Source organism: Arachis ipaensis, chromosome B10 (genome assembly GCF_059453495.1).
Source record: "Arachis ipaensis isolate K30076 ecotype BB chromosome B10, ASM5945349v1, whole genome shotgun sequence".
Lineage (NCBI taxonomy): Eukaryota > Viridiplantae > Streptophyta > Magnoliopsida > Fabales > Fabaceae > Arachis > Arachis ipaensis.
In genome coordinates, this window is record NC_142435.1 from 121,093,380 (window position 1) to 121,113,881 (window position 20,502).

The 20,502-nt window shown below is 39.5% G+C and overlaps 1 pseudogene; it reads left to right on the forward strand.

The window, feature by feature from the left end:
- The first annotated feature begins 1,795 nt into the window (after positions 1–1,795).
- LOC148581513 (uncharacterized) lies at positions 1,796–17,606 on the forward strand (annotated as a pseudogene).
- Positions 17,607–20,502: the final 2,896 nt, after the last annotated feature.

Sequence of the window (20,502 nt, forward strand, 5' to 3'; positions counted from 1 at the left end):
CTGGCACAAAAGTTGGAGTTCAACGCCAGGAATAGCCTATGCACATGGAAGCTTCAGTGCTCAGCCCAAATACACACCAAGTGGGCCCCGGAAGTGGATTTTTGCACTATCTATCTTAGCTTACTCATTTTCTGTAAACCTAGGTTACTGGTTCATTATAAAAACCACTTTTAGAGATTTATTTTGTACCTCATGACATTTTACATCAGAACTTATATTTTCTACGGCATGAGTCTCTAAACTTCATGGTTGGGGTGAGGAGCTCTACTGTGTCTTGATGGATTAATGCAGTTACTACTGTTTTCCATTCAATCACGCTTGTTTCTATTCTAAGATATTCCCTCACACTTTAACATGATGAATGTGATGATCCGTGACACCCATCACCATTCTCAACCTATGAACGCGTGCCTAACAACCACTTCCGTTCTACCTTAGATTGAGTGTGTATCTCTTGAGTTCCTGGTTCATGAGTTTGATTGCATCTCCTGACAACAGAGCATTCAAATCCGTGAGACTAGAGTCTTCGTGGTATAAGCTAGAATCAATTGGCGGCATTCTTGAGATCCAGAAAGTCTAAACCTTGTCTGTGGTATTCCGAGTAGGATCCGGGAATGAATGACTGTGACGAGCTTCAAACTCACAAATGTTGGGCGCAGTGACAGTGTGCAAAAGGATCAACGGATCTTATTCCAACACTAGTGAGAACCGACAGATGATTAGCCCTACGAAACCCGTAGCTGGACCATTTTCACTGAGAGGACGGATGGTAACCATTGACAACGGTGATCCACCAACATACAGCTTGCCATGGAAGGAGCCTTGCGTGCGTGAAGAAGAAGACAGTAGGAAAGCAGAGACTCAGAAGACAGAGCATCTTCAAAATCTCAATCTATTCTCCATTACTGCACAACAAGTATTATTTAATCCATGTTCTTTTACTCATTTCAATTAAAACTGAGAATTATTATTAACATCTTGACTAAGTTTTACAAAACAACCATAGCTTGCTTCAAGCCGACAATCTCCGTGGGATCGACCCTTACTCACGTAAGGTATTACTTGGACGACCCGGTGCACTTGCTGGTTAGTTGTGTGGAATTGCAAAAGTGTGATTGTGATTTTGTGCACCAAGTTTTTGGTGCCGTTGCCGTGATTGTTCGAGTTTGGACAACTAACGGTTTATTTTGTTGTTTAGATTAGGAAAAATTTTTTCTTTTTGGTTTAGAGTCTTCCGTTTGAGTTTAGTTTTATATTTTAAGTTTGGTGTCAATTGCATAATTTTATTTTTCTTTCATTTTTTTTCGTATTATCAGTGCTCAGAATATAAAAATTTTTAAGTTTGGTGTCCTTTGTGTTTCTGTTTTCTACAAAAGTTGCTCTTAGTTTTCATTTTGATATTCAAAGCTTCCTTGTTTGTTTTCCTTGTTTTGATCTAAAAAATTTAAGTTTGGTGTCGTTTTTACTATTTTTTTCCTTCTTCATTAAATTCAAAAATATCTTTTCTCTTTAATTTAATTGATTTTCGAATTCTTCCTTTAGAAATTCATATTTTTATTTTAAAACTTCTTATTTTATCTTATCTTAGTTTTGGAATTTCAAAATTCAAATCTTTTTCAAAAATCATATCCAAAGTTTTTCAAATTTTCTTAATTAATCAATTATTTTAGTTTTCAAAACTTTTATTTTATTTTCCATTTATTTTATTTTATTTTACTCAGTTGCTTTTAATTAAATAAAATAAAAATAAAAATTTATTTTATTTGCAATTCACCTCAATTCCCTTTTTTCCATCATGGACCAAAGTGGAAATGAACAGTCCAAAAGGACTCTGAGGTCATATGCTAACCCCATTACTGCTACATATGAGAGTAGCATCTGTATACCTCCCATTAGAGCAAGCAGTTTTGAGCTAAATCCTCAGCTCATTGTCATGGTGCAGCAAAATTACCAGTATTCCAGTCTTTCACAGGAAGAACCTACTGAGTTTCTGGCACAGTTCTTACAAATTGCTAACACAGTACGTGACAAGGAAGTAGATCAGGATGTCTACAGATTATTACTGTTTCCATTTGCTGTAAAAGATCAAGCTAAGAGGTGGTTAAATAACCAACCCACAGCAAGCATAAGAACATGGAAACAGTTATAAGACAAATTCCTGAATCAATATTTCCCTCCAAAAAGGATGACACAGCTAAGGCTGGACATCCAAGGTTTTAAACAAGAGGATGATGAATCACTTTATAATGCCTGGGAGAGGTACAGAGGGATGCTAAGGAAATTCCCATCTGAAATGTTTTCAAAATGGGTGCAGTTAGACATCTTCTACTACGGGCTTACAGAAAAAGCTCAAATATCTCTAGATCACTCAGCTGGTGGATCTATACACATGAGAAAGACGATTGAAGAGGCTCAAGAGCTCATTGATACAGTTGCTAGAAATCAGCATCTGTACTTAAGCAGTGAGTCCTCCCCGAAAGAAGAGGCTAAAGCAGTATCCACTGAACTTAGTCCTCAAGAACAAGTTACTGAACTCAATCAGCAATTGCTTATTATAACAAAACAGTTTGCAGAACTCAAGGAGATGCTCCAAGACACTAAAAATGCTAACCAGAATATGAAAGCACAATTGGATCAGGCAAGACAGCAGCTATCTAAACAGATAACAGAAGAATGCCAAGCTGTTCAATTAAGGAGTGGGAAGACATTGGATAATTCAGCTCAAGGTAGCAAAAAATTAAGAAAGGAACAACTGACAGAGGATGACCAAACCACTGTTCAAAATCCCTCTGAGGACATTAAGAGCCCAGAGAGGAATACTTCTGGCGTTTAAACGCTAGAAAAGGGTGAAAAATTGGCGACAAACGCCCAGTGGATGCCCACTACTGGCGTTCAAACGCCAGAAAGGGGTGAAAAACTGGCGTTAAACGCCCATTCCATGCCCAGTTCTGGTGTTCAAATGCCAGAAAAGGGTGGAAAATTGGCGTTAAACGCCCATCCAACCCCTAATCCTGGCGTTCAAACGCCAATGAGGGATCAGACACCTGCAAGTGCTGATTGTAACCCTCCTAAGAAGGCTTCTCTAACCACCTCTGTAGAAAATAAACTTGCAGCAACTAAGGTTAAGGAATACAAAGCCAAGATGCCTTATCCTCAGAAACTCCGCCAAGCGGAACAGGATAAACAATTTGCTCGCTTTGCAGACTATCTTAGGACTCTTGAAATAAAGATCCCGTTTGCAGAGGCACTTGAGCAAATACCCTCTTATGCTAAGTTCATGAAAGAGATCTTAAGTCATTAGAAGGATTGGAGAGAAACTAAAAAAGTTTTTCTCACCGAAGAATGCAGTGCAGTCATTCTGAAAAGCTTACCAGAGAAGCTTAAAGATCCCGGAAGCTTTATGATACCATGCACATTAGAGGGTGCTTGTACCAAGACAGCTCTATGTGACCTTGAAGCAAGTATCAACCTAATACCTGCATCCACTATCAGAAAGCTTGGCTTAACTGAAGAAGTCAAACCAACCCGAATATGCCTCCAACTTGCTGATGGCTCCATTAAATATCCATCAGGCATAATTAAAGACATGATTGTTAAGGTTGGGCCATTTGCCTTTCCCACTGACTTTGTAGTGCTGGAAATGGAGGAGCACAAGAGTGCAACTCTCATTCTAGGAAGACCCTTCCTAGCAATTGGACGAACTCTCATTGATGTACAAAAAGGGGAAGTGACCCTGAGAGTCAATGAGGATGAGTTCAAGTTAAATGCTGTCAAAGCTATGCAGCATCCAGACACATCAGATGACTGCATGAACGTTGATATCATTGACTCCTTGGTAGAAGAGATCAATATGACTGAGAGTCTCGAATCAGAGCTAGAGGATATCTCTAAAGATGTTCAGCTTAATCTGGAGGAACCAAAGGAAACAGAAAAGCCTCTGAAAACTCTTCAGGTAGAGGATAAGCCTCCTAAACCCGAGCTCAAACCACTACCACCATCCCTGAAATATGCGTTTCTGGGAGAGGATGACACTTTTTCTGTGATCATAAGCTCTGCCTTAGAGCCACAGGAAGAGAAAGCACTACTTCAAGTGCTAAAGACAAACAAGACAGCTCTTGGGTGGTCCATAAGTGACCTTAAGGGCATCAGCCCCGCCAGATGCATGCACAAGATCCTATTGGAGGATGATGCTAAGCCAGTGGTTCAACCACATAGGCGGTTAAATCCGACCATGAAGGAAGTGGTGCAGAAAGAGGTTACTAAATTACTAGAGGCTGGAATTATTTATCCTATTTCTGATAGCCCCTGGGTGAGCCCTGTCTAAGTTGTCCCAAAGAAGGGAGGTATGACAGTGATTCATAATGAAAAAAATGAACTGGTTCCTACAAGAATAGTTACAGGATGGCGTATGTGTATTGACTACAGAAGGCTCAATACAGCCACCAGAAAGGATCATTTTCCTTTACCATTCATAGACCAGATGCTAGAGAGACTAGCAGGTCATGACTATTACTTCTTTTTGGATTGCTATTCAGGTTATAACCAAATTGCAGTAGATCCTCAAGATCAAGAGAAAACAGTGTTCACATGTCCATCTGGAGTATTCGCATACAGAAGGATGCCTTTTGGTCTGTGCAATGCACCTGCAACCTTTCATAGATGCATGCTCTCCATTTTCTCTGATATGGTGGAAAAATTTCTGGAAGTCTTCATGGATGACTTCTCAGTATTTGGAGACTTATTCAGCTCCTATCTTGATCATCTAGCACTTGTTCTGAAAAGGTGCCAAGAGACTAACCTGGTTTTAAACTGGGAAAAATGTCACTTTATAGTGACTGAAGGAATTGTCCTTGGGCATAAAATTTTGAACAAAAAAATAGAGGTGGATCAAGCTAAGGTAGAGGTAATTGAAAAATTACCACCACCTGCCAATGTAAAGGCAATCAGAAGCTTTCTAGGACATGCAGGATTCTACAGGAGGTTTATAAAGGATTTTTCAAAAATTGCAAAATCTCTAAGTAATATGCTAGCTGCTGATACACCATTTGTCTTTGATACAGAGTGTCTGCAGGCGTTTGAAACTCTGAAAGCTAAGTTGGTCACAGCACCAGTCATCTCTGCACCAGACTGGACATTACCATTCGAACTAGTGTGTGATGCCAGTGACCATGCCATTGGTGCAGTATTGGGACAGAGGTATAACAAGTTTCTGCACGTCATTTACTATGCTAGCCGTGTTTTAAATGATGCACAGAAGAATTACACAACCACAGAAAAGGAGCTGCTTGCAGTGGTTTATGCCATTGACAAGTTTAGATCCTATTTAGTAGGATCAAAAGTGATTATGTACACTGACCATGCTGCTCTTAAATATCTACTCACAAAACAGGATTCAAAACCTAGGCTCATAAGATGGGTGTTGCTTCTGCAAGAGTTTGATATAGAAATTAGAGACAGAAAAGGGATAGAGAACCAGGTAGCTGATCACTTATCCCGGATAGAACCAGTAGCAGGGGCGTCCCTCCCTCCTACTGAGATCTCTGAGACCTTTCCGGATGAGCAACTCTTTGCCATTCAGGAGGTACCATGGTTTGCAGACATTGTAAACTATAAAGCTGTGAGATTCATACCCAATGAGTACAGCAGACAGCAAATGAAAAAATTAATTTCTGATGCAAAGTACTACTTGTGGGATGAGCCATATCTATTTAAAAGATGTGCAGACGGAGTAATCCGTAGATGTGTACCTAGAGAAGAGGCGCAGAAGATCTTATGGCACTGCCATGGATCACAATATGGAGGACATTTCGGAGGTGAGCGAACAGCCACCAAGGTCCTCCAATGTGGCTTCTACTGGCCTACTCTCTATAGAGATTCCCGAGAGTTTGTGCATAACTGTGACAGTTGCCAGAGAGCCGGTAACCTGCCTCATGGTTATACCATGCCTCAACAAGGGATCTTAGAGATTGAATTGTTTGATGTATGGGGTATTGACTTCATGGGGCCTTTCCCATCATCATACTCAAACACTTACATTCTGGTGGCAGTAGACTATGTATCTAAATGGGTAGAGGCAATTGCCACACCCACTAATGATACTAAGACAGTGCTGAAGTTCCTCCAGAAGCATATCTTCAGCAGATTTAGTGTCCCTAGAATACTAATCAGTGATGGAGGGACTCATTTCTGCAATAAACAGCTTGACTCTGCTCTGATCCGATATGGAATTAACCACAAAGTGGCAACTCCATATCATCCACAGACAAATGGGCAGGCTGAAGTCTCAAATAGAGAACTAAAACGAATCCTGGAATGGACTATAAGTACCCGTAGAAAGGATTGGGCAAGGAGTCTGGATGATGCTCTATGGGCATACAGAACTGCATTCAAAACTCCCATAGGGACCTCTCCATACCAGCTTGTGTATGGAAAAGCCTGTTAGCTGCCAGGGGAACTGGAACACAAGGCCTACTGGGCAACCAGATTCCTAAACCTTGATGCCAAGTTAGCTGGAGAGAAAAGATTGCTCCAGTTGAATGAGCTAGAGGAATTCAAACTCAATGCTTTCGAAAATGCAAAAATTTACAAAGAGAAAGCAAAAAGGTGGCATGACAAGAAACTGTCATCCAGAGTCTTTGAGCCAGGATAGAAGGTTCTGCTGTTTAACTCTAGGCTCAGATTATTCCCTGGGAAATTAAAATCCCGGTAGAGGGGACCATATGTGATTACAAGTGTGTCACCATATGGGTATGTAGAGCTTCAGGATATTGACTTTGATAAAAAGTTCATTGTTAATGGACATAGAGTCAAGCATTATCTTGAAAGCAATGTTGAGCAAGAATGCTCAAAACTGAGACTAGATTAAAGCTCAGTAAAGTCCAGCTAAAGACAATAAAGAAGCGCTTGATGGGAGGCAACCCAGCCAGTAGCAGAGTTTATTTGTTATTTAAATAATAATTATAGGAGTTTAATATAAATTATCTTCAAGGTTAATTATCAATTGCAGGAGTTCACAGAGTTACTAAAGGATTCAGAGCATAAAGCAGAGAAAAGGAGCTCACTGGCACGAAAACGCCAGTAAAGATACCATTCTGGGCATTAAACGCCAGAGTTACAGCATCCTGGGCGTTTAAAAAAATGCCCAATGATAAAGGATTTCTGGCCGTTAAACGCCCACAATGGCCAACATATGGGCGTTAAACGCGGCAGGGAGAGGATATTTTGTTTCCACTTCAAATTTTTTTCAAACTTTCATATTTTAATTCATGATTTTCTGCATAAACATGTTACAAATCTTCCTCAATCACACTCAAATTTCAAAAATTTAATAATCTTCTAAATCTCTTTTCAATTTTCTTTCAAATCCTCTCCAAATCTTTTTCAAAAACTCATTTATCTTTTCAATTCCTTTCCAAATCTTTTCTAACTCATCATATTTTCTTTTAATTCTTAGATGCATCAACAATTTTTAAGATTTCACTTCTTTATATTTTTCTTATATCTTTTCAATTTTAAAATTTCATCGTTTTCATATAATGATTCATCTTTTTTTCCAATCATATCTTTCTATCATATCTTTTTCAAAATTTTTGAAACCCCACCCCTCCACTTTTAAATACACGTTCGGCTATCCCCATACCTTCACTATTCGAATCTGTCTCCCCTCTATTCTTATCCCTTCCTTTATTTTGCTTGAGGACAAGCAAACCTCTAAGTTTGGTGTGTTTTCCGTGATCACTGAGCAAAACCTCACCAAGATCATGGCCCCTAAAGGAAAATAAACCACTCCAAGAGGCAAGAAAGAGAATAATCCAAAACCACTTTGGAATCAAGAGAGGTTCTTAACTAAAGAACATACAGACCATTATCACAAAATAATGGGTTTGAGGTCAGTGATCCCGGAAGTTAAGTTCGATCTGAAAGAAGATAAATATCCGGAGATCCAAGAACAAATTCGAAACAGAGGATGGGAAATTCTAGCCAATCCTGAGACAAAGGTTGGAAGAAACATGGTTCAAGAATTCTATTCAAATCTTTGGCTGACAGATAAGCAGAGAATGACTGGAATTGCCTTCCATACCTTTCGAACTATGGTCAGGGAAAGGATTATTTACTTCCACCTGGACAAAATAAGAGAGGTCTTCAAACTACCTCAACTTCAAGATGATCCAGAATCCTTTAATAGGAGAATGATGAGAGTAGATAAGGGGTTGGACCAAGTTCTAGAGGACATATGCCTCCCTAGAACTAAATGGATAACCAACACAAAAGGTGTCCCAAACTAACTCAAGAGAGGAGATCTCAAACCAGTCGCTAGGGGCTGGTTGGACTTCATTGGGTGTTCTATACTGTCCACTAGTAACAGCTCTGAGGTCACTGTCAAAAGAGCAGTGATGATTCATTGCATTATGCTGGGAAACAAAGTGGAGATTCATCATCTAATTTCTTGTGAGATCTACACAATTGCAAATAAGAACTCCACTGAAGCCAAATTGGCTTACCCAAGCTTAATCTCTCTGCTATGTAAAGATGCTGGGGTAAAGATGGGAGTAGATGAGTTCATCCCAGTCGAGCACCCAATCACCAAGAAGTCAATGAAAGGATAACAAGTGCACGATAACTCCATCAAAAGGAGGGTGTAGGAGTTCCTCCCAGAAATCCCTCAGATTGACTACTGGACCCGTCTAGAAGCATCTGTCACCAAGCTGCAAGAAGCTATGGATCAACTTAAGGAAGAACAGCAAAATCAAAATAGCATGCTTTGCAAGCTGCTTAAGGAACAGGAGAAGCAAGGGCGTGAGCTACAGGAGCTGAAGTGCCAGAAGCTCTCCCTTGAAGCGCCAGGCGCCCCACAAATTGAAGGAGTACTTACCTCCCCCAATACAAGTTGTTGAGTCCTAACTCTGTGAAAACTTTTGTTATTAGAGATCTATTTTAAGAGTCATTTATTTTTGTGTTTTTAATTTTTTGTCTTCTATCGGTCTGCTTTTATGTTTATTTTAAGTCTTATTTTTATGATTAATAAAATTTAGAGTCTATGCCTTAAAGCTATAAATGTCCTATGAATCCTTCACCTTTCTTAAATGAAAAAAATGGTTTTAATTACAAAAGAACAAGAAGTACATAATTTTGAATTATATCTTGAAATTAGTTTAATTTTTTAGATGTGGTGACAATACCTTTTGTTTTATGAATGAATGCTTGAACAATGCATATTTTTGAATTTGTTGTTTATGAATGTTAAAAATTGTTGGCTTTTAAAAGAATAATGAAAAAGGAGAAATGTTATTGATAATCTGAAAAATCATAAAATTGATTCTTGAAGCAAGAAAAAGCAGTGAAAAAAAAGAGAAGATAGAGAAAGAGAAAAGCAAGCAGAAAAAGCCAATAGCCCTTTAAACCAAAAGACAAGGGTAAAAAGGATCCAAGGCTTTGAGCATTAATGGATAGGAGGGCCCACAAGAATAAAATCCTGGCCTAAGCAGCTAAACCAAACTTTTCCTAACCATGTGTTTGTGGTGTGAAGGTGTGAAGTGAAAAACTTGAGACTGAGTGGTTAAAGTCATGGTCCAAAGCAAAAAGAGTGTGCTTAAGAGCTTTAGACACCTCTAACTGGGGACTCTAGCAAAGCTGAGTCACAATCTGAAAAGGTTCACTCAGTTATGTGTCTGTGGCATTTATGTATCCGGTGGTAATACGGAAAAATAAAATGCTTAGGGTCACGGCCAAGACTCATAAAGTAGCTGTGTTCAAGAATCAACATACTGAAATAGGAGAATAAATAACACTATCTGAATTCTGAGTTCCTATGGAAGCCAATCATTCTGAACTTCAAAGGATAAAGTGAGATGCTAAAACTGTTCAGAAGCAAAAATGCTACAAGTCCCGCTCATCTAATTGGAACTGAGCTCATTGATAAGTTTAGAATTCTTTGTATATTCTCTTCTTTTTATCCTATTTTGTTTTTAGTTGCTTGGGGACAAGCAACAATTTAAGTTTGGTGTTGTGATGAGTGGATAATTTATACCATTTTTGGCATTGTTTTTATATAGTTTTTAGTATGTTTTAAGTGCTTTTTATTATATTTTTATTAGTTTTTATTCAAAAATCACATTTCTGGACTTTACTATGAGTTTGTGTATTTTTCTTTAATTTTAGGTGTTTTCTGGCTGAAATTGAGGGACCTGAGCAAAAATCTGATCCAGAGGCTGAGAAAGGATTACAGATGCTGTTGGATTCTGACCTCCTTGCACTCGAAATGGATTTTTTAGAGCTACAGAAGTCCAATTGATGCACTCTCAATTGCGTTGGAAATTAGACATCTTGGGCTTTCCATCAATATATAATAGTTCATACTTTGCCCGAGATTTGATAGCACAAACTGGCGTTTAAACGCCAGCTCCTTACCCTTTTCTGGCGTTAAACGCCAGAACTGGCATAAAAGTTGGAGTTAGATGCCCAAACTGGCACAAAAGCTGGAGTTCAATGCCAGGAATAGCCTATGCATGTGGAAGCTTCAGTGCTCAGCCCAAACACACACCAAGTGGGCCCCGAAAGTAGATTTCTACACTATCTATCTTAGCTTATTCATTTTCTGTAAACCTAGGTTACTGGTTCATTATAAAAACCACTTTTAGAGATTCATTTTGTACCTCATGATATTTTACATTAGAACTTATATTTTCTACGGCATGAGTCTCTAAACTCCATGGTTGGGGGTGAGGATCTCTGCTGTGTCTTGATGGATTAATGCAATTACTACTGTTTTCCATTCAATCACGCTTGTTTCTATTCTAAGATATTCACTCGCACTTCAACATGATGAATGTGATGACCCGTGACACCCATCACTATTCTCAACCTATAAACGCGTGCCTGACAACCACTTTCGTTCTACCTTAGATTGAGTGTGTATCTCTTGGGTTCCTAGTTCACGAGTTTGATTGCATCTCCTGACAACAGAGCATTCAAATCCGTGAGACCAGAGTCATTGTGGTATAAGCTAGAATCAATTGGCGGCATTCTTGAGATCCGAAAAGTCTAAACCTTGTCTGTGTTATTTCGAGTAGGATCCGGGAAGGAATGACTGTGACGAGCTTCAAACTCACAAATATTGGGCGCAGTGACAGTGTGCAAAAGGATCAACGGATCTTATTCCAACACTAGTGAGAACCGATAGATGATTAGCCCTACGAAACCCGTAGCTGGACCATTTTCACTGAGAGGACGGATGGTAACCATTGACAACGGTGATCTACCAACATACAGCTTGCCATGGAAGGAGCCTTGCGTGCGTGAAGAAGAAGACAGTAGGAAAGCAGAGACTTAGAAGACAGAGCATCTCCAAAACCTCAACCTATTCTCCATTACTGCACAACAAGTATTATTTAATCCATGTTCTTTTACTCATTCCAATTAAAACTGAGAATTATTATTAACATCTTGACTAAGTTTTACAAAACAACCATAGCTTGCTTCAAGCTGACAATCTCCGTGGGATCGACCCTTACTCACGTAAGGTATTACTTGGACGACCCAGTGCACTTGCTGGTTAGTTGTGCGGAATTACAAAAGTGTGATTGTGATTTCGTGCACCAGTATGGTGATTCATTCAACCTTTGCTTGGATAGTTTAGCTAGAGTATTAGACAGGTGTGTTAGTTCAAACCTTGTATTAAATTTTGAAAAATGTCATTTTATGGTAAAACAAGGTATTATTCTAGGATACGTTGTCTCTAATACTGGTTTTTTAGTTGATCCAGCAAAGATAGATGTCATTTCTAGTTTACCCTACCCCTCCTCCATGAGGGAAGTCCATTCGTTCCTTAGTCATGCAGGTTTCTACCGGAGATTTATCAAGGACTTCAATAAGGTAGCATTGCCTTTATCCCGACTGCTGTAGAAGGATGTTGAGTTCGAGTTGAGTGAGGACTGCATGGACGGGTTTGATAAGCTGAAGATCGCCTTGACTCAAGCTCTGATTGTGAGAGGACCCGACTGGAGCCAGCCATTTGAGATTATGTGTGACGCCTCCAACCATGCAGTAGGAGCGGCGCTGACTCAGCGCGAAGGTAAGGACCCTTTTATAATTGCTTATGCTTCTAAGACCTTAGACGCTGCTCAGTCTAATTATACTACCATTGAAAAAGAGCTTCTGGCTATTGTTTTTGCTCTGGATAAATTCCGAGCCTACTTACTTGGTACTAAGGTGGTAGTATACTCAGACCATGCAGCTCTAAAATATTTGTTAGCTAAAAAAAAGTCCAAACCAAGGTTAATATGTTGGATATTGTTGCTGCAAGAATTTGATTTAGAAATCAAGGATAGGAGTGGTTCTCAGAATTTAGTGGCAGACTACTTGAGTCACCTAGAGCACATTAAAAGTGACTCCATTCCTATCAATGATGCTTTTCCATTTGATAGCTTGCATGCAATATCTGAGGTAGTTCCTTGGTATGCACCTATAGCTAATTATCTGGTTAGTCATACCTTCCCTCCTAATTCTACTAAGCATCAAAAGGACAAGCTGAAAAATGAGTCTAAATATTATATATGGGATGACCCATATTTATGGAGGTATGGTGCTGACCAGATAATTAGAAGGTGTGTGCCTCAATCAGAATTTCAGTCAATTTTAGAGGCCTGCCACTCCTCTGAGAGTGGTGGACATTTTGGTCCTCAAAGAACAGCTAGAAAAATTTTTTACTGTGGATTCTGGTGGCCCACCCTTTTTAAGGATGCTACTGCCTTCTGTAAATCTTGCTCTCCATGCCAAAGGTTTAGGAATATATCCAAGAAGGATGAGATGCCCCAACAACTTATGTTTTTCTGTGAAATTTTTGATGTTTGGGGCATTGACTTCATGGGTTCATTTCCAAACTCTAGTAGTTTCTTGTATATATTGTTAGCTATTGATTATGTTTCTAAATAGGTGGAAGCAATTCCTACTCGTACTGATGATGCTAATGTTGTTGTCTCTTTTGTTAGGAATCATATTATCTGTCGCTTTGGATCACCACGAGCAATCGTGAGTGATCAAGGCACTCATTTTTGTAACAGGAGATTAACAGGTCTACTAAAGAAACATGGCATTGTTCACAAGGTAGCAACGCCTTACCATCCCCAGACCAATGGGCAAGCCGAGGTGTCTAACAGGGAGATAAATCACATACTGGAGAAGATTGTCAAGCCTCATAGGAAGGACTGGAGCACCAGGCTTGTAGACGTGCTTTGGGCTTATCGGACAGCATACAAGACACCAATCGGAATGAGTCGCTTTCGCCTAGTCTACGAAAAGGCTTGTCACCTCCCAGTGGAGGTGGAACACAAGGCTTTCTGGGCTGTAAGGGAATGCAACATGGTATTTGAGAAAGCCGGTGCTGAAAGGAAGCTGCAACTAGCAGAGCTGGAGAACCTTCTACTCGAAGCATATGACAACTCTAGGCTATACAAAGAGAGGGTGAAGGTTGTGCATGACAAGCATATCAAGCGAAGAGAGTTCAGACCTGGAGAGCTGGTTCTCCTCTACAACTCCAGGTTGAGGCTCATGCCAGGCAAGCTGAGATCAAGGTGGGAAAGCCCCTATAGAGTAGAGAAGGTAGAGCCATACGGAGTCTTCCACCTGAGTCATCCTGCAAGCTCCAAATTTACCAAAGTCAATGGCCACCGCTTGAAGCTATATCATGGTGAGGCAATGAAGAACAATAAAGAGCTGGAGGTCTTCCTCTTGGAGGATCCACCAACAGAAGAAGACTACGTTTGTGGACCGTCTAACTTAAGGACGTAAAAGCAAAGTGCTAGGTGGGAGACAACCCACCATGGTATGATAGTCCTTTTTTATTCTTAGTTTTATTTTATTTTATTTTTATCAGTGTTCATTCATAATTTCTGCATAATCACCTACATTCTGTATAAAAAAAAACGCATTCGACGCGCAAGCGTCCCCGACGCGTACGCGTCATATGTGAATGCAAGAATAATTGGAATTGAACATAGAGTTGGGCAAGAGTGGCACTGAAACCATGCTTTGCGCACAAACAAGCCCACGCGTACGCGTACCTCACGCGTGCGCGTCGCTTGCACTTTCAGCAGCCCACACGTAAGCGTCCCTGACGCGTACGCGTGCCCCTAGAAATCGGCGTAAAAGGGTGTTTGAACAGAGAGTTGTGATGGTCTGTGGCTGGTATTGTGCTAGAGGCACAAATTCAATCACGCGTACGCGTCCCTGAAGCGTGCGCGTCATTTTCGCTTAATGGCCATCCACGCGTGCGTGTGCCTGACGCGCACGCGTCGTATGCAATTATGGCCGCAACCCAGAACGAACAGAGAGTTGTGCATGCGCGGGGCTGGCTTCGTGCGATTCGCACAACTAAGGGCACGCGTGCGCATGCCAGACGCTTACGTGTCACCTTCAATTCTGCGCAATACACGTGTACGCGTGCTGTACGCGTACGCGTCGTATGCGCCGTACAACTACACCAGTACGTCGCCCAAATTTTAATTTTCCCCTCCCAAATCCTAATTCTCTTTCATTCATAATTATTTATTCTTTCTTCTTCCTTCCTTCCCTCTTCTTACTTCTTATTTCTTACTACAAAATTCTTCCCTTTTTCATCTTCTCCCTCAGGTTTCTTTTCTTCTTCCCCTTTACTCTTTCATTCTTCTTTCAATTATTGCATTTATTTATTTTTCTTTGCTCTCCAATATTAATTGGCTAAGTTATTTATCATTTCTTTTTCATTCTTTTATCTTGTATTTTTATGTTGGTGTTGGAGTTTTATTTAGGTATTACTTTATTATCATTGAGCTTGTGGATATTATGAGGAGTGATCTGACAATTGACATTTAATTTTGGCTCTCATATACATATGGATCCATTGTTTTAATTCCTATTTTAACTTGCACACCAAGTGTTTGTGAAAAAGCTCTCATGGCATTTTGAACTCTTTTCTACTTTATTCTTATACTTTAATGCCTCTCTTTTTTACAACACTTGTAATCTACATATATTGGGATTATCATTCACAATTATCATCATACAATGCAAGTGCCCTTTAATTTGATGCATTTATTCATTGATGCTTGAGTTTATGCTTCTCATGCCTATTACTTGCATGCTTTTAACCCTCTTGCATCCAATTGTTATGAATTGCCTTTATGAATTTTACTTAATGTCTTCCATGCATGTTGTAGCTACCATGTATAGGTGAAGAGAGGTACTTTTGCGTGGTCTAGAATTCAGAATAAATTCCCGTTGCAAGTATAGCTTCTAAACCAACAAAAGTCCTTTCTTACAAACATTTTGGTTGTCACAAGTAACAAACCCCTAAATAAGTTGATAACCGAAGTATTAAATCTCGGGTCGTCTTCTCAAAGAACTGCAGGGAGGTATATTCTTATTATTGGTTATGAGTTTTGTACATTGGGGTTTTGAAAGTAAGGAACAAGTAATTTAAATGACAGATAAAATAAATAAATAACTATAAAATAAAATCTTGGCAAGGTATGAGAGTTTGGAATTTCTATCCTAGTTATCCTTATCAGGTGTGATGAGAATTGGATTTTAATCCCACTTAGTTAAGTCAAGTGGACTAATTAGATTGATCCTCAAGTCCTAGTCAATCCCTGTGGGACGACTAGCTTTAGAGCGATCTAGATCAATTAGGAATCTGCCAATTTCAACCACTGCTGAGTTTGACAACTCAAGTGTTACCAATTACTTAACCAAAGCCAAAAGGAAGAAAATATCTAAATTAAATTAAAAGAATTCATAAATAGAATAAAACAATCATAAACTGAAATATCTCAAATAATATTAATTAAGAAAAATCATAACATGAATGTAGCATAAGAAAATTGAAAAGATAAATAATAATTAAAGGTATATAATAAAAGTAGAAAATAAATAAGAGGAACATTGAACCTGCACTTGAAGAGAAGTAATCCTAAAATTAAGAAAAATCCTAATCCTAAAACCTAAGAGAGAGGAGAGAACCTCTCTCTCTAAAAACTACATCTAAACTATGAAAAGTGAATAATTGGAGAGCTCTCTGAATGGATGTATTCCCCCACTTTATAACCTCTAATCTGTACCTTCTGAACTTGGATCTGGGCCAAAAAGGAACTCAGAAATTGCTGGGAGCGTTTTCTGTAATTTCTGGTGCGTAGCGTCTGTCACGCGTCTGCGTGGGTCACGCGGTCGCGTCATCTGGAGTTTTCCTTGTCACGCGTTTGCTTCGGTCATGCGTCCGCGTCATCTGTGTTCTGCTCATGGCATGCGTCCGCGTCAGTCACGCGTTCGCGTCGCTGCCTTTTCGCGCTGAGCATGCGGCCGCGTCGTCCATGCGTTCGCGTCGCTGCCAGTTTCTTCAAAAACTCCATTTTGTGCTTTCCTTCCATTTTTGTATGTTTTCTTTCCATCCTTTAAGTCATTCCTGCCTTAGAAGATCTGAAACTTCTCAACACACAAATCACGGTATCGAATGGTAATAAAAAGGGTAATTAAAATAATTAATTTCAAAGCATAGGAAACATGTTTTTCACATATATCACATAATAAGGAAGGGAAAGTAAAACCATGCAATTTACATGAATAAGTGGGTGAAGGATTGAATAAATCTCTTGAATTGAGCACAATATATATCATAAAATATGGGTTTATCAATAGGACATCATTATTACTTTGGCATTCATTATTTTTTTTACTTGGATTACCCTCCTTCCAATTGTTAGTACTCTATATTTGAATTTAATTCTCTTTCTTCCTTCTTTTTAGGATGGCCACTAAAAAAGGAAAGGAGAAAGCTTCTGAAAAGTCACTGGCAAGGAGAGGAACCAAGAGAGCTCTGGCTAAGGTGCCACCATTTACCAGTGTCAAGCCACCAACAAAGCGGGTAAAGAGGATCATTAAAGTTGATGAAGCAGAGAAAGCCTTTCTCGCACGGGACTCCACACGGTTCACCAATTGTTATTGCAAGCAGATGTTCCCCATCCTAGCTGAGCGGAACTACAATAATGAACATCTACTCATTGTCCCAACCCATTTTTTTGATTTTGTAGAGCCCCACATCGAGAGGAGACAGTGGGGATTTTTGAGGAGGCATCCGTGAGAGACCAACCTATCATGGGTAGTTGAATTCTACTCCAACTTCTACTCGCCTACTCTGCAAACTGTTTATGTTCGTCAGCAGTAAGTCCCTGTCTCTGAGAACGCCATACAGAGAGCACTGGATCTTCCATCTAGTCCAGAGGGATTGGATGCATATCAAGAGGCCTCTCTCAAGCGCCAGATGTATCAGTTCGACTGGGATAGCGTCCTTGGAGTTATAGCCCAACCAGGCAGCACCTGGATCTATGGGCAGCATCGGTCAAAATCCAAGAGCATCTCAGCCCAATCACTTACGTTGGAGGCTCGCATGTGGGCACAGATTATGTCCCACTATATCTTTCCGAGCACTCACGAGTTGACCTTCACAGCAGACATGGCTGTTCTCATCTGGTGCATCCTGACAGAGCAACCTCTCAACCTGCCCCGACACATTCGGCAGGCCATGGAACACATGCAGATTGCGGGTAACCTGCCTTTTCCCGCATTGGTTTCAGATTTAGTCTCTACAGCAGGTGTTTCCTATAGGGCTGGAGACACAAAGGTCATGATCCCTAGGGCCGATCAGTATGTCCCGAGTGGAAAATACATCAGACCATCAGTTCCCTCTGTGAGCCAGCCTCAAGGCCCATCTTTGGATACTCCTCCTTCTTCTACTCCACCATCATCCACACCACAAGCACCCTCTATCCATCAGATGTTCCTTCAGATCCTTGAGCGGTTTGACCGGCAAGACCGGCAGATGGAGCAATTAGAGCGCCGAAACAAGCACCGATACAACTATCTGAAGGAGCTCATTGTTGGTACTCACCCACCTTCGGAACCGAAGGACACCCTGGACTCCCCTTCACCTAGTAGCACAGGGAGCCATGGCAAGCCAGACAGCGGAGGTGATGCTTCCAGCCTTACCTTGCTCCTTACTGATGGCACAGAGGACCGTGCCAAGCCTTAAGTGTGGGGAGGTCAATCCTTGACTTTCGGAGGTAATCTCTCTCTCTTAACACCAACATTTGACTTTTTCTTTTGTTAGATAGGATAGATTGCGTGATAATAATTGTTTGCATGTATGTTCTGCTTGATTAAAGTAATGAGTTTCTCTTCAAGACCCCATTTTATAATATTTCACTAATTCAAATTAAAAATTTTTGTGTTAAACTTGTTTGAAGATTGTAATTTGGAACATGGTTTTTGAGCTAAGAACACACAACCTGTGAGATTTTGAGCTTAATTATATGGTTACATTATTTAACCATGATTTTTTATTCCTGTGTGTTTTCTTCTCTATGATTGCAATCTATAGTTTGTTCCATTCTATATGTCTATTGTTTAGTGTATTTGCATGCATATATATGATTGAGCCATCATTTGTTATTAGCTCACTTATCCCAAATAGCCTACCATTTTAATTACCCTTGTTTGCCACTTTGAGCCTTTTAATCCCCATCTGTTTTTTATATTACCACATCACTAGCCTTAAGCGGAAAAACAATTAACTATCCCATTTGAATCATTGGTTAGCTTAAGATAGAGATTGTGTGTCAACTAAGTGTGGGAAATTGTGGGAACTTGGGTTGATGAGAATGTGTTGTGTTTTATTGACAAAAATATTGGGAATTTGGGTGCATACTCATGTGAAACCAGAAAAACCATATGCATTGACATGTTATGTTTGCTTTCATGTTCATAAAAAAAAATAAATAAATAAAATAAATATTACAATATAAATAAATAAATAAATAAATAGGGGACACAATTACCCCAATGTTACGTTTAATAAAAGATCAATGCATATGTGGTGAAATTAAAGAAAATTTGATACATGAGTATGTGAAGTATACAAAAGTGAGATTATGGATAGCTAGGCATGATTTTAGAATTATATAGAGTGTGTGTATGTTAGGTGAGAACTTAGGTTAGTCAAAGATTCATATTATAGCTCACTTGGCCATACATATATCCTCACCCTTACCTTAGCCCCATTACAACCTTGAAAAGACCTCATGATGTTTGCATTTGTACACTAAATATTTGTTGATTGGTTAAATGAAGAACAAAGTTTTAGAAAGTATGACTAAAGAAGAGTAGAGTGATTGACCCTAGACACCTGAGAGATTAGAGTGCATATACACTTCCAGTGAGGGTTCAATGCTTGATTCTATGCTCCCTGCTTTCATGAGCCATCTTCGTACAAGTTTACTTGCCTTTTATTGTGTGATTTGAATTAGTGGAACATGATTTATGTTTGTCTTGGAGAACTTGTTTACTTTTAACCAAGTAGATAGAAACATCTTAACATATAGTTACATTCATATACATAGGTTGCATCACATGAGTCTTACTTTCCCCCATTCATTCCTTTGTCTCATTGAGCTTAGCATGAGGACATGCTAATGTTCAAGTGTGGAGAGATTGATAAACCACTATTTTATGGTTTATCTTATGCTAAATTGAGTGGTTTTTATCAAGTCTTTGCACACTTATTCATACAAATTGCATGGTTTTACAAATCCTTCCCAAATTTGTTCTATGGTTGAAAACTTGCTTCCTAAGCCTTTAAATTGTATATTTTTAATTTTCCTTTTTACCATTCGATGCCGTGATTTATGCATTAAGTGTTTTCAGCCTATATAGGGCAGGAATGACTTAGAGGATGGAGAGAAAGCTTAAAAAAATGGAAGGAACACAAGAAATAAACGAGATGACCAGCGAGGATCGACGCGCACGGATGGCTCACACGTGCGCGTGATTTAGAGATTTTCATAGCAAGGCGTACACGTACCTGACGCGTACGCGTGACAAGTGAAATGGCATGCCGACGAGTGCGTGAAACTGACACGTACGCGTGACTGACGCATACGTGTGACGTGCGCCACATGCAGAAATCGCAGAAGACGTTGGGGGCGATTTTGGGCTGAGTTTGGATCTAGTTTTCGGCCTAGAAATGCAGAATAGAGCCAGGGGACAAGCAGAGACTCAACACACATTCACTTTTACACAGTTTTTAGTTTTTAGTTTGAATCTTAGAGAGAAAATACTTCTTTCTCTAGGGTTCTTTATATTCATAGATTTCTAGTTTTATGCTTTTGATTTGGGTATTGATAAGAGTTACTACCTCCGTTGAAGTTTCCATTATTCTAGTTTGTTTCCTTATTTCCTTACTCTATCACCCATTTTCCCTGTTCAGAATTACATATTGATATCTTTGATTTTAGAATTTATTAATGCAAGAATTATTTTTACATTTAATTTCATTATTGGCTTGAGTATTATCTTTCTTTAATTTATTATTTCAAAATTAGCTTTTATTAATTTAATTTTAGTTACCATGTCTCTTCTCTATTCCCTTTACATGTCTGCGAAATTGGCATCCATGTCAATGGAGTAGGCTCTTAACTTGAC